Source organism: Sapajus apella, unplaced genomic scaffold (genome assembly GCF_009761245.1).
Source record: "Sapajus apella isolate SASKATOON/1434 unplaced genomic scaffold, GSC_monkey_1.0 scaffold16, whole genome shotgun sequence".
Classification (NCBI taxonomy): Eukaryota; Metazoa; Chordata; class Mammalia; order Primates; family Cebidae; genus Sapajus; species Sapajus apella.
The window spans coordinates 3,217,005-3,232,735 of NW_022436956.1; the positions used below are offsets into that span (position 1 = coordinate 3,217,005).

Below are 15,731 nucleotides of genomic sequence, written 5' to 3' on the forward strand. Positions count from 1 at the left end.
GAAGACCCACACACTTTTCTAACCTTTTCAAACGCAATCAACAAGAGAAGGAACAAAAAGCAATGCTCCCTTTCCTTATGGAGAGGTTGGCAAATATTCTCTTTGTCTTAATGTAGCAAGATTGAATAACATTTGCATTGCTAGAGGGATAACCAGAGTGGTAGAACGCAGTTGCAGTACAAAGAGACAATCATTTTAAATGAACACTCATGATTTCCAATAGAAATTTTCCAATGCAGAATTCAAAATGAATGTGAGTCATTCTGGAACTTTGGACTTCTATGACTTTGGGGGACGCTGACAAAAGCCTGCCTTGATCAAAGGAGGCCAGGAAACAGTCTCACCTCTTAAGAAAATATTAGCATACGAAGCTCTGCCTTGTCCTCCATGGACACTTTCGTTCTTACTCTCCTGCGACCTGGGCTCCTCGCAGTATTTTTTCTTTCTTCCCTACACCTATATTTCATTCATTCACATGATTTTAATTAACTGCACTAGTTTTCAAGTCTGCAAATGAGGATAGCATCACGGAAGGGGGCTGAGCCATCTGTTAGATGTGATGAAGAAAGGTCTGTAACTGTCATCCTCAGCAGAGCTCATGCTTTTGGCTGGATCATAATAATCATGACTTGCATTTCCATGGCTTATCACAGTTTCCCAAACCCATGTGTGCATTCCTTCCGTATCTCCAGTGCTGTGCACTATGCTAGGTGCCTGCGGTAGAAGGAACGCTCCTGCTCTGAATGACACTGAGGACACCCTATAGTTACTACTGTGAAGGGGATTAAGTACAGGATGCAGTGACAGTCCAGAGAAGAGGTGTGGCCATTCATGCGTCTGTCCTCTTTTTTATTTCCCAACTTTCTCTGCCTTCCTCTGTATCCAGGAGCTGCATTCCTTATAAGTCCCAGGCTTCCTTGCCCTCTGGCTTCAGCATTATCTTGGTCAGTGGAAGAGTCAAAGAAAGTATCCCCTACTTCTGTTTGGGGACTATGCAAGAGCAGTGTCTCTCAGCAGCCCCAGCCCCTATCTCCGTGGTCCCAGCACTTGCTGACTTGGCCTGGCGTCCACTTCAAAGCAGTGTCTCACCCGGTGTCCCTCCAGCCCCATGGATGCGTGTGGGTATGGGAGTAGTCTAATCAGCCATTGTTTACTCCCTTGCTTGCCTCGCCTTCTCCTCGTGAGCTTCTCAGCCCTCGCATCACAGGTGCAACCAAGTCCAACTACTGTTGTACTGAGAGTGGTTTCTGACTAATACAGTGCCTAATCCAGGGAAATGGGAGACAGGAGAAAAGCTCCAAGAGACGCAGAGAAGGCCACTCTGCATCTGAGCTGAGTTTAGAAGCAGCTATAGCAGTCAACCAAAGGATGAATGGGGCAAAGAGCATTACAAGGGGGAGGATGAGCATGTGTAAAGGCATTTTTAGGTTGTTTTGCTTATTTGTCCCAATAAAGAAAGGATCTTCCCAGGTTGAGAGCTGAAGAAGGAGCAGGGCTCACCAGCCCTGGCCACACAGTGTGTGAATGATTTGCATGTAAGGGCTTGTACAAGGTTTGAGTGATAATCAATGAAGGGAGAGGAACACAACATCATCATTTTGTAAATTAAGCAAACATTAGAACAACAAGGGCAAGTGGTCATGGAAACACTGAGTCATGGCTTCTTCAATAGCTCCTGGGTCCCCGGCTGAATACCGAGGCTACAGGGAGTAGAATGGAGCATCAGCGTCCAGACCACAGCTGAGCCTCCTTTTACAGAGCCAAATGCCTTGGGAAGTTTGTGTGTTACAAATAAATGTTATTTATTTTTTTGTATTCCTTTGTCTTCTGCCCTAATGTTATCTTTTTTTCAGCTTTATTGAGGAATAATTGACAAATAAAACTTGCATATATTTATGTTGTGCAATCTGATGCTTTCCTGCTCGTATACATTGTGAAATGATCACGGCAACCAGGCTAATTAACATGTCTATCGCCTTGTCTCCTCTCCATTTTACTTTCCTTTTCTTTGTGGTGAGGATACTTGATATCCACTCTCCACATATTTCAAGTAGGCCTTCCAGTTAACTACAGTCACCATGCCATTCATTAGATCTCCAGAATTATCCTACGTAACTGAAAGTTTCCTTCATCAGTATCTTCACATTCTCTCCCGCTCCACCCACCCGAGACAGCCACTAGTCTACCCTGCTTTTATGAGTTTGATTATTTTTTAGATCAACATACAAGTGAGATAACTCAGTGTTTGTCTATGTCTGACTTATTTCACTTAGCCTAAGCCCTCCACATTCATCCATGTTGCTGAAAATCTGGGTATATATCCAAAGAGAATGAAATCACTATCCCAAAGGATTTTCCTCACTCCCATGTTCACTGCAGCATCAGTCACAATAGCTCAGATATGGAAGCCACCTAACTGTCCAACTACAGATGACTGGATAAAGAAAATGTAAACATTTGTAGAACGTCTATGCCCCTGAAGGCTACCTGTGATACTGTGGGACCTTGAACAAGTCAGACCCCTTTCCAGATTTGTTTCCTCATGTTAAAGAGGCTAAACTTGATGATCTCCGAGATACTTCACCCTAGAAACAACCTATTATTCTACTTCAGGGTTTAAAATGCAAACATTAGTTTCATATACTCTTCTCTGCCCTATAGGATCATGAGTGAGTTAGCTGCAAATGCAAAGCCAATGGCCAGGGGTGTGGGAAAGAAAGGAAGGCAGGCAGAAAAGGAAAAAGGGCAGCAGCAAGTTAGGAAGAGCAGGCTTTTATGAGGCTGATATAATTACTATCATAGACTGAGTAGGGCCCTCATTGAAGGTAGCTTACTGAATGCAATCCAACTGAGGCAGCCAACCAAGTGCCCTGTATTGCCCTCTCGTGGCTGATCAGAAAGGGACGTTTACAGAGGAGGATGCCAGGTTGCAAGGTCCTAATCTGTAAGAGGCTTTTGTAGGGGCAGAAAAGTGTTCAAAGTACTACCTAGCTTTCACTGCCAGAAGCCAACCGCCTTGACACATGCCTTGTACAACACTTGTTCTTTATTTCAAACATATTTTTAGATGTCATGTCGAAAGCAAGATAAGACCTTTTCAATAACATTCCATATTTACACCTCTTTTATTTTTTTAAACAAAAGCTTGCAACTGAATAGAAATACATCTTCAAAAGAAGTCTTTTAAAGAATCCATGGGAAAGAGAAAAATGTGTTGATGATGGAATAAGTTATACATTATAAAAAAAATCCTTCCACAAGATGAGGAAGAATGACATGAAAAGGAACAAAAAGCCTGGAGTCAGGTGGAAAGAGCTGCAGCATCGGTAAACCGAGGAATCAGCATGGAGCTGCCATCATGGGGCTGGACGCTGGGGCCTGATGTTGACTTCTGCACCCTTTCCTGTCCCTAAGCCCAGCCAGCCCTTTGTCTCTCTGGTCCTCTCAGGGCTTGGACAGTGAGCCTTAGGACTGCACAGAGTCCTTCGAAGCACAACGCTACTCTGGAAAGCAACTGCTAAGGTGACTCTGGGGGTCTATATTTACTGACTTTCAATCATTTCCAGATCCAACTGGCTTCATTGGCCACCCAAGAGATGACTGTGTTAACTGACTGGCACTGAGCGCACCATCTGGGAGTGCCTCTCACATCCCAGCCAGTGGCGAAGGCATTGCAGTCAGAGCTCATGGAGATCCGGGTTGATGAAGCGGGTGCAGCACAGAGACTCCCGTGCACACCAGGGCTGCTGGGGGCTTCCATCCTAATGCAAGCAAACACTTGCTTTGATCAGTAGGGTACACAGATCTAAATGACACCTGGAGGGACAATGTGTATGTGGTACACACAGACTGGCTTTCAGATAGAGAGAATTCGAGTCAGGATGTTGAGTTAAGATAGCTTTCCTCTTTGTGATCTGTGGAGGAAAATACTATTTAAATGCAAATCGCAAAGGCATTTAGTACAACTGTGGATATGATTCCAGCATTATTTAAGAAGCAAGTCTCTAGTTGAATATCTCACCAACCACCCAGGTGAAGTGCCTCGCTGAGACTGGATGCAGGCTGCATGGAAGTGCCACAAGACATGCAGGTAGCGCGTGCTCCTGCCCTTAACCTGATCAAAGCCATCAGGTAGAGTGCATAATGTATGCATGTATGCAGAAGGAAACACTTTGAGGGATGGACCTAGCTATAAACAATACCAAGACAGGATGACTGACTGGGAGGACTTGCTTTCAGAATCTCACTGGGGTAACTTTTCCTTCTGTCTAAAAACATAAAAGATGGTCCAATGGGCCCAGCAGGAATTCAGATATCTTCCAGGGCTTTTCTGGAGGTCCCAAGACCCCTTCTGGCTGTTTCCCCAACTGTGACCAAGGAAGATTATCTCTGTGATCTTTAAAATAAGAAAACAGAGTTGGTGTTGTTTTCACGCAAAGCTAGTCTGAACAGAAGCCTAGGGATGCATTTGATTGGCAGCCCCTCCTGCTCATCCAGAAGAATTTTATCATGTAACGTGTGTGTGTGGAAGTGTGCAGTCCCAGAAAACGTGTAGTAGGCCAACACAGGCATTCGATCCAAGTCTTGCCCTCTGAGAGCCTGGGGACCTCATGATGAGAGAGCAGGAGGTCTTCTCTAGTGGAAGGCCGCCTCTTGGCTGCATTCAGTGCTGCCCACATAGTACTTGGCAGTACATGCTCTCCCACTGGGGTCTCGTTTTCTTGCTGTTGACTCCACCAGTCATTCCCATACCAAAGCTGAAACATCATTCTCTATCAAGTCAGAGAAACACAAGAGATTCTCTAAGGAGCCTCATTATCTACTAAGAGAATGGTTTCTGAAAATGTCTTTCTTCGTTAGTAATTTTTCCTCTAAGAGTTGATCAGTACCCTTCTATGAAACATGTGTGCAAGAAGTGAACTAGACTGAATAAGAGACACTAGTTTCTTTCATTTACCATTCAATGCCTTATAGTGGAAAGGACAAATGGCGGCAAGACTGATTCAATTGTGGTCTGTTTAGGATGCTCCAATCTGCATAACACTACGTTAGCCTGGGTCACACACCAACCAGAACTAGAAGGCACCACATAAAGAAGGCTATGCATTTTGAGATGAGAAAAGAGAGAAGGGGAAATATAGCTTGGCCTTCATTCAGGACAAATGGGAAAGGAAAAATGAGAGGGAGGGATGACCTTTTGTTGTATGGCAGAGTAGCTATTTGTAGTCTGAGTCATTTCTAGCCTCTGTTGAGAAAAGCAAAGTTTCTCTCTTCCTTTGCCAAACGCCTATGCAAGAATAAAACTGGTTTCCTTCTGCCTCAAGCACGAATCGCTGACAATCTCGCCAGAAAATTCAAACTAGCGGTGAAGCGTCTTTATTACTAACCATGATTTGGAGACGGACCCAGCTTTCAGGTGGTGTTGATTGGTTAGAAGAAACGTCTTCTATTTTACCTATTGTAGAATTTAGACAGGAAGTCATTTGGTGGAATGAATCTGAAGCCTGGTTCTTATTTTTCTTGAGCTGAATTTGATGTCTGAGGAATCCGCAACTCTTTTCAGGAGGTCAGTTCTTAAACTTTCACTGATCTTCCTAAAACAATCCCTGTTTTACACAGGGCATGCTGTGACACTGAGCAGCTGTACTGCCTTGCTAAGGACCGCAGAGGACCACAGCATTACGAATTGGAATTTGAGCTCCTGATAACTGATGTTTACCTTTGCGTCCAAACCTCTGGGTTGCATTAAAGCTGTATTAAGGCTTATTAAAAACAGCTCAGGATGCTAGATCCCTCTGCTTACTTCTCTTGTGCTAAAAATTTTTGGCTGGAAGGCTTGTTTTGTTTTTGTTTTCTAAAACTTTTTCAACATAGAGAGAAAGGAGATTAAAAAGTCAAAGAATCAAGAAATACATATATGTGTGTATATATAATACATCTATATTTATATATGTACAGATATATAAATACACACACATACAACACAAACACAGTGGCATGCACATAAATCTCTGGGGACTTCCTGCCATATGCATTGCTACCAAGAAGACTTAACTCATTCTATTTTAAACAGGGATTAAACTTTGGATCACAGTTTTATTTCTCTCTCTCTCTCTCTTTTTTTTTTTTTTTTTTTTTTGAGACAGGGTCTCTCTCTGTCGCCCAGGCTGGCGTGCAGTGGCACAATCACGGCTTACTGTAACTTCAACCTCCTGGTTTCGATCCTTCTGCCTCAGACTCTAAAGTAGCTGGGACTATAGGTAAGCACATTAACGTGCCTGACTAATTTTTTTATTTATATTTTTAGTAGAGATAAGGTGTATGTTGCCCAGGCTGGTCTCGGACACCTGCGCTCAAGTGATCCTCCCACCTCAGCCTCACAAAGTGTTGGGATTACAAGCATCAGCCACCATACTCGGCCTAAGTTTTACTTCTCTTAGGACAAAAGTGAGAATTCATATTCTATATGAATAGAGAAGTTCAAGAAAAAACTCTACGTTGATTCACTGAAATATTGAACATATGTCTAGAAAGAACAGTTTGTTTTATTGTAATTTTCAAATAAAAATCCGCCTAAGTTATGTTTCGCCATAAAATTTCAGCCAAACATGGATATGATTGAAAGCATTTGCAGTGAAGCCATTTAGCCAAAAATGGAAAGGCTGATTAAGCCCCATGCCACAGGGCAATGTGATCAGAGCATTCCTCCAGTCCGCTCGATGGTGCTTCAGCCGTATGTCAAGTCAGCTCTCCGGAGAGGCAACTGTCCTTGGCAGAGATAAGACATGTATAAACCTTGAAGACCATATTATTTCCTAAGTTTTTCGTTGCCCGGAAAACCAAAATTATGGAAAGAGGAGCGCATTATTCATTTATGTAATCGTTTATTCATTTATTCAGCAGATATTTGTTGAGCATCAAGTCTGCACCAAGAAAAGTTCTAGTCTCTGGGGTATAGCACAGAAAAGACGGTGCCTTCCCCTCCTGGAGCCTGTGCACTACTCAGAAGAGACAAGAAGGAAAAAGATATAAGTTTATTGCAGAGCACAGTAAGTGCTCTGAAGACAACACACAGGGAAGCGGGCTAGAGCTGAGCCCAAGGGAAAAGTCTTATGTCTTTAAGGAAGTCCATTTTGAGGAGATAACATTTGTCCTGGTATCCAAATGGTAAGCAGGAGTTTGTCAAGTGGAGGCCTGGGGGACAGAAGAGGCGAGAACCAGGCAAATTGTAACTCAGAAATGGAAAAATAGACATCCTATGTTCTCACTTACAAGTGGGAACTAAGCTGTGAGATGGCAAAGGCATAAGAATGACACAATGGACTTTGGGGACTTGCAGGAAAGAGTGGGAGGGATAAGAGATTACACATTGGGTACAGTGCACACTGAAGTGCACTCAGTGTGCTGACAGAGGAAAAACTGGGTGTCCCGGAGCCAAGAGGAGAGCTGTCAGGCTGGCCAGGTGGCCCAGTGAGACAGAGTGGACATGGAAGTGAGAGGAAAGTAGGGGCTAAATCCTGTAGGTCTTGACACCTTGATGAGTAGACTGGATTTTAAGTATGAAGGGTTTGGCTAAAAAGGTTCTAAGCAGGAAAGCAATATGATAGATGAGTCATGTTTTAAAAATATTTAAATTTTTTATTTCAATAGGTTTTTGGAGGACAGGTGACAATTTCTTTCATGGATACATTCTTTAGTGGTGATTTCTGAGATTTTGGTGCACCCGTCACCCAAGCAGTGTACACTGCATGCAATATGTAGCCTTGTGTTCCTCACTCCCCCCGACACGTCTCCCCAAGTCCCCAGAGTTCACTGTATCCTTCTTACGCCTTTGCATCCTCAGTTTAGCTCCCGCTTATGAGTGAGAATATATGATGTCTGGTTTTCCACTCCTGAGTTACTTCACTTAGAATAATGGTCTCCAATTCCATCCAAGTTGCTACACTTGCCACTATTTCATTCCTGAAAAATATATGTTTGCATTTCTTTTGGAGAACAGAGTATCAAGGGAAAGCCAAGGTAACAAAGAGGTCACTTAGGAGGCTCATGCAGCTGTGGTCACTTTGATGACAGTGGATTAAACTGAAGGCTGTGGAAACAGAGGTAAAGGTATGCATCGGGGATATATTTTGGAAGTTCACTGAACAAAATGTGAATGGATTTGAAACAATGGAGATGACCAGATGGGGAGGAATGATAATGGAGGAGTAAAGTTTGTATGCGGCAATTTCAGTGTGAACAACAGCATGGAAGGAGGTGTTCTTTACTGGGAAGGAGTAGGCATCATTAACAGGGTATGAGCAAAACAAATTCTCTTTCAGACATGTACATGGAATGTCCTCTTGGAATCACCCCAGAATTTATGGTGAGCATGATCATTATATGTTTGTGTGGGACTTTCTATCAGATCACTGTCCCTTTAAGTCTGAAGCTCAGTGGAGGTGTTGGAGCCAAGACGTCAATTTGTGAACGAGAGTCCAGGTGTGTATGTACAGACAGGACACAGAAGACACAGAGACAAGTCCTTAAAGTGACAACATTCGAGATGATGTAGTGCGCCATGCAGAGCTCAGAAAAGCTGGACAAAGAAAACGAGGGAGTGATGAGTCGTGGAAATCAAGAACATTAGGAACAATGAGAATGCATCATACATTGTTTCCATGATAAACTGCTGCACAGTAAGCTGCCGTTCGCCCATTCGAAAAATGTAAAGGTCAGGCGCAGCGGTTCATGCCCATAATCCCAGCACTTTTGGAGGCCAAAGCAGAAGGATCACTTGAGCTCAGGAGTTCTAGATCAACCTGGGTAACAAAGTGAGACACTGTCTTTACAAAAAAATGTTTTAAATAAAGAAAAAAAGATTAGCCGGGTAGAGTGGTGCACCTGTACTTCCAGCTACTCAGGTGGCTGAGGAGGGAGGATCTCTTAGCCTGGGGGGTTGAGGATACAGTGAGCTGTGATTGCACCATTGTACTCCAGCCTGGGCAATAGAATGAAACCCTGTCTCAAAAATAATAATAATAAAAAAAATCATAATTTTTTTTTTTTTTTGAGACAGAGTTTCGCTCTTGTTACCCAGGCTGGAGTGCAATGGCGCAATCTCGGCTCACTGCAACCTCCGCCTCCCGGGTTCAGGCAATTCTCCTGCCCCAGCCTCCTGAGTCGCTGGGATTACAGGCACGCGCCACCATGCCCAGCTAATTTTTTGTATTTTTAGTAGAGACGGGGTTTCACCATGTTGACCAGGATGGTCTCGATCTCTTGACCTCGTGATCCACCCGCCTCGGCCTCCCACAGTGCTGGGATTACAGGCTTCAGCCACCGCGCCCGGCCAGCATAAATCTTTTACTTGAACTACCATTCTACATTAATTAGCCCATTGCAGGTCACATGAAAACTTCAAGATGTTACAAATCCTTGAAAAAAGTTAGTTTTGTGTTGTGTGAAACTGACTTCATTGGCAATCAGAAGAGGACTTGTGTAGGGAGCAGCCGACAGTCCCAATTCCTGTGCCTCTTTCTTTTGGCCAAAGGGTAACATCCATGAGAATGGTGTCTATTCTAGCCACAGGGGCTAATACAGTGCCTGGCTAGTAAATGTACATTGAATAACGAAAGGTATATGTTTGGGAGTTTTACATGCCTTTTATGGATTTTTTTAAACGGAAAGATTCTTAGAGTGAAAGGAGAACTCAACTTATTCTCAAGCCTTCACAAAGACCTACACTAAAATAATCCAGGCACATGCTTCCTAACCTAGTTGTGAATATCTATGGCTAAATGATCACGCTCAGGGAATTAAGCATCTCTGCTCAGTGGCAGTCCCTCTTTGGGCTTATCACAGTGAGGCAGCGAAGAGTCATCAAACACATCAGAGGCATTGCCAGAACACTTGGAAAGGGATGCTGAGTATGTCTAAGATTTATCATCACTATCGACTAAGCCCTGGACTTTTAACATTTTAAATAAACTCCGTTCTGCCTGAGTTTGTTTAAACTCTGCAGATAGCTTATGGGTGGGCTGTGGGTACAGACAGATGGGATGCCAGAGAGAGAGGAAGCTGTGCAAATGCCAAGTGGCCAGAGCAGTGACCAACCTGGACACCTCCTGCTGGGTACTTTTGTTTACTAATCTCCTGTTCTTGGCAGCTCCTTTGGTGTGGTCACGTGGCTTCTCCACATGGAGCTGCTTAATTGCTGCCTGCGGAGAGCTTGACCCTTTTAATCCAGATGGCTCAAATCTCCCTGGCACCGACCAAGCTGCCCCTTTTCCGGATAAAGCCCAGTTGTCTCATTACCTCTGAACGGTCCCCCTTTAGACAAACTCTCCAATGACTTCCATCTTGGAAAAGCTAAGTTGAAATATCATACAAAAGGCAAAGGAAAGAGAGGGCGGGACAGAGGGAACCGTGTTGGTATCACGCCCCTTTCCCTTTTCATTTCGGGAATATGAATGTGTTCATTTATAACTCAACATTCAAACTAATTGTTAGCTGAAGGCTTTCAAGTAAAAATGTAGGTCAAGCAATATTATGTGGGATAATGGCAATTGTTTCAGCTTCAGGGAACATGTAAGTAATTGAACCTCACTATTTCACTGACTTGTTACAGACCAATATCCACCCTGGTTGCCACAGAGCACATGATCCCAGGCCACCCTTAAAGTGACTCTGTTTTAAGATTTCCTTGCTGAGCGGCCTCGGTGTACAGTAGGGACTGGGCAGGGTGGTGGAGGCAGTTACAAGTTTCTCCATCTCTGCCTCCCTCCCACACATGCACAGGTGCCATCTAGAACATCCCCTCTTTCTAGATGCGGAAACAATCTCCAAGTTAAAAAGCAGAAGACGGTTAGAGAGTGAAGGTGGCCCCAAGCAAACGTCCGCCAGCATGGAGCAAGCGGCAAGGCTGCATGAGGGCAGAACCCTGAAGTGTCAGCCAGCCAGTCAGAGAAAGCTGCCTAGGACCCCCAGCCTGGAGAGTCAACTCATGACAATTAAGGCCGATTAGTCATGTGGTCTGGCTGCGGCAGTGCCTGAGTCTCACACTGACTCTGGAAACAGGATGGACATTTATTTGCTGTCTCTTCCCATTGTTTTCTCCACTCCTCCTGCTAACCGTGGCCTTCCTCTGGCTCCTTCCTCCCACCTGTTCTTTCTGTCCCCACTTCCTAATGGGCCTCTTTATTATGCTCCTCTTCCCTTTCTTTTGATTTCTCTTCTCGTGTTTCTCTCCTAATAGTTGAATCTTAATAGCTCTCTTTTCTACAATAATACACATAGGTTTCGGAGCTGACAGTGCTATAATATTAATAAGCAAACACATTTATTTATTCTGAACTTACCAGTGTTGTACACCCTTAGGAATTTTCTATGTTCCAAGTTTATTCATCTGGAGATAAGGGGCATGGTTTCAGGAAACAGCATTCCGTCTTCAGCCATGCTCAGACTTCAGGCCTCAGCCCCTGCTCCTTCAGCCATGCCCTGCTGGAGCTTTGAGAGAATCCTTCCACCCACTGGGAGGAAGGTGATGGGCTGTGGGTCAGATGGGGTGAGCTGACACAGTGAACCTGAGGTTTCCTCAAGGTAAAAGGAGGGGGACATTGTCAAAGCTCATCACAGCTGGGTTTCCTTGTTTGACGTCAATGTTGTCCTCCTCCTTGGGCCTCTCATGAAATGTATATTTATGTATTATTATTATTTTTTTGAGGTGAGTTTCGCTCTTGTTACGCAGGCCAGAGTGCAATGGCGCAATCTCGGCTCACCGCAACCTCCGCCGCCCGGGTTCAAGCAATTCTCCTGCCTCAACCTCCCGAGTACCTGGGACTACAGGCGTGAGCCACCATGCCCAGCTAATTTTTGTATGTTTAGTAGAGATGGGGTTTCACCATGTTGACCAGGATGGTCTCGATCTCTTGACCTGGTGATCCACCCGCCTCGGCCTTCCAAAGTGCTGGGATTTTTTGAGACAGGGTCTCCCCATGTCACTCAGGCTGGAGTAATTATAGTGGCACAATCACGGCTCACTGCAGCCTTGACCTCTCAGGCTCAAGTGATCTTCCTGCCTCATCCTACTGAGTAGCTGGAACTACAGGCATGTGCCACCATGCTCAGATAATTTCTTTTCTTTTCTTTTTGTAGCAATGGGTCCTACTATGTTGCCCAGACTGGCCTCATGAAATCCTCCCTCCTTGGCCTCCTGAGTAGCTGGGACTAAAGGCATGCATTATCACACCCACTTACTATTATTATTATTATTGGTAGGGGAGGTCCCACTATGTGGTCCAGGTCTCAGAATCCTGGGCTCAAGCAATCCTCCTGCCTTGGCCTCCCAAAGTGTTGAAATTACAGATGTGAGTCACTGCACTTGGTCGAAATCAGTTTTTCAAGAGCTAAAGTGTTTTTGCATCTTTTTCTATTTTATAAGATATCAATTTTAGGAAAAAATAGATGAATAGGAAGGATGTAAAGAAGGAAGATGGGAAGGGGAAAAATGAAGGAATGGAGAGAGGAACGGCGGGAAGGAGGGAGGGGGGGGGAGAGGGAGGAAGGGAGGAAGGGAGGGAGGAAGGGAGGGAGGGAGACAGGTAGAGAGAAAAGGAGGGAGGGAGAGAGACAGGGAGAGAGGAAGGGAGGGAAGGAGGGAGGGAAGGAGGGAGGGAGGGAGACAGGGAGGAAGGGAGGGAGAGAGGAAGGAAGGGAGGGAGGAAGAGAGGAAGGGAGGGAGGAAGGGAGGGAGGGAGGGAGGAAGGGAAAAAGGGAGGGAGGTAGGGAGGGAGGGAGGGACAGAGGGAGGGAGGAAGGGCAGAAGGGAGGGAAAGAGGAAGGGGGGAGGAAGGGAGGGAGGGAGGGAGGAAGGGAGGGAGGAAACTTATTATCCCCTAACCTTGTCACTCAGAAATTTCTACTGTAAATATTTTGGTACATAGCGTCATGTGGCACAGCATGTTGCATGCACATGACAGATCCACTTTGACATAATGGATGCCCCAGCTCTTGAGGCACACAGATTCTCTTCTTAGGATTATTTCTTTCCAGTGCAACAAACACATCCTAGGTGCCAGGAGTTGTGCCTTGCATAACTGGGAATAGAACAACAATAAAAACAACACCACAAACACACAGTCCCTCTCTCCATCAGACATACTCTCTAGGATGACCTTCCTAAACAACATACACACACGGTAGTGTGTACCGTACGCATAACTTAAAATGTGGTTCTGCTACTAATAGACTATTTGAAGGTCAGAGGTGTTGTGACTCTGGGTCTGCTGGTGAAGGCCAATTGAAGGGACAGCAAAGGAGAGGACAGGTATTTGCCTACCCTCTGTTACGTGTCAGGATCCTTGCTCTGCGGCTTCATCTGCATCACCTCATTTAACCCTCCAGCCTGGGAAGACCTTTAGAGGTGAAGAAATGAAATCTCAGAAAAACTATCTTGACAAATTCACAGCCATTCAGTGTTACAGTCGAGACAGGGACCCAGGAGGCAAAATATGCACACTGTCTTCCCTTTTAGGCTTAAGTATCTACACGCAGAAGCTGCAGAAATCTCAGGAAAGGAAAGAGTAAGTGACGAAGGCGTCTTCCCTCCTTGTCGTCACCTGCCCCAGCCGTACATAACTGAATAAGCAACAATGTAACAATATAACCTGAAGCTCACTTAATAGTTTTGCACTAAACAATACATTAGAATAAATAAATTATCCAGACAACTGCAGGAATAGGGAAAGGCATTTTCACGTGCTTGCAAATATCAAAGTTCCTAAGCTGGAGACTGGATTTGTAGTGATGTGCTCCACAGCAACAAAACGCCCGGGATGAGAAATGCCAGCGCAGCAGCAAAGGGAAAATTGGCTGTGGCTAAGAATCACATTCCTTCTGTACGTTTTACTTGGAGCTGCAGCAGACCCCAAAGACGGCAGAAGGGTCTGATTCCAATCTGGCAGGGAAGATGTGCCAATTGGTATCAGTCTGTCAAATCTGTCTTATATAAGCCTGGAGAGAGGCCGGTGAGGAGGAGGTGCTGCCCCCGCCTCTGTTCATCTAGGGGGTCACCTCCAGAAACATCTGCCGCTGTGGTTCCACAATAGGCATGGTAGGGAAGAAGTGAAAGCCGGCCCTGGCATCAGTTGCTTTTCTAAGGGGCCAATTTGCAATGTAGATGCCATAGGCTCCCTGAGGCCCCGAGGCACCTGTGGCCTTTCCAGTCCAATTTGGCTCTGTTGTGCTCAGTTCAGAAAAGTTGCACTTGATGTGTGCGAGCACCTGCAACTGCGGGGCAGGCGGCAGTGCCAGAAACAGTGAAGACAGGCTCCACACAGTGTGCAGATTGGGAGCAAGGGGCTGTCTAAGGTCAGTGTGGCTCATGGGGTGCTCCCAGAAATGCATGGCATCTGCTCCCCTCAGGAAACATCCTTCAGAAAAGTTATGCAAACAGATGATCTATATGACAAAGTGGGCAGAGGGAAATTCCATTAGGAAGACCAATGAGAAAACTGCTTCAGTGCGTAGATAGTAAAACTCTTCCACACTGTGGAGAATAACCAGTCTACAACATTTTAATTCTTTAAGATCAGAAAGATACCTTGCTACCTGCTTATATGCAGAAGGGATATTTTCCTGCCTCTTCTCACCACTCTCAGAAGAAGTGAGATCCACATCGCTCTTGTTCGTGGTGCAGTTCTATGGCATGGCATGTTGTGTGTCCCATGACGGATGCACTTTGACATCATGAATGCCCCAGCTCTTCAGGCACACTGACTCTTTTCTTAGGAATACTTTTTTCCAGGGTAAGAAACATATCCTAGGAGCCAGGAGTTGTGCCTTGCATTGGAGATAGAACAAAAAAACACATAGCCCCTGTCCCATTCAGGTTCATTCTCTGGTATGGGATATAGATGCATAAAAAAAGTATACGTATATATTCTATTAAAATCTCAGAAGTGAGAAGAAGACATAGTTAGGGTACTTTGGGAGCTAAAATAATGCTTTCTGAAAGAGATGCCATCTGAATGAATTCCTGGGGATGAGAAAGTGTGGTCAAGGAGAAAAAGGATGGAAAGGCTATTACAGGCAAAATTCAGAACATAAGCAAACGCTTAAGAGGTGTGAAGCAGGCGATGACTGAAGGGAACCTTTGCAATTCTACCTTCCAGGAGTGTGACCTGTAGGAATGGTGGGACATGGGGCTGAGGGGTAAGGAGAAGGAGAAGAGATCAGGTTACAGAAAGCTTTTTGTGCTATGACAAGGAGCTTGGATGTGAAACAGTCAAGGACTATAATAATTTATGTTTTACAGAAACCTCCCTGTCCTCTGTGTGGCAGATTTAAAGATGCAAGGTTGGAGTGAGATGAGATAGGACAAGAGGCAAGGAAATTAGAGAGTGAATTATGACAACAGTTAAGGCAAGAGATAGCGAGGTGTATACCTACGTACTGTATATGCCTAGTGACAGACAGACTGTGAAGAGGACAATGTCAAGTTGGAAAGGCTTGGTGAGAAATAAGGAATAAGAAGGCCTTAGGTTTCTGGCCTGCATTATATGGTACAAGTTACATCACAGATATTCACACACACACACACACACACACACACACACACACACACACACGGCTGAGTTTATTGGTCTATCCAACCTCCCTTATTTAGCGTGATGACATTACAGACGGGATATTCATTAATTCAATAGATATTTTCTGACCACAGCTTCCGTGGCTTGTCTTTGTGTACCTTC

The 15,731-nt window shown here is 44.8% G+C and overlaps 1 protein-coding gene and 1 long non-coding RNA gene across 12 annotated transcripts in view; both read right to left on the minus strand.

Moving 5' to 3' along the window:
• LOC116555929 (neurotrimin) overlaps positions 1-15,731 on the minus strand; it is a 968,350-nt gene that overhangs the window by 227,217 nt on the left and 725,402 nt on the right. The window lies entirely within an intron of this gene.
• LOC116555932 lies at positions 6,137-8,755 on the minus strand. Its single transcript, XR_004270753.1, has 2 exons — positions 6,348-8,755; positions 6,137-6,212 (listed from the first exon to the last, which is right to left on the minus strand). It is a non-coding gene; the product is annotated as an uncharacterized LOC116555932 (long non-coding RNA).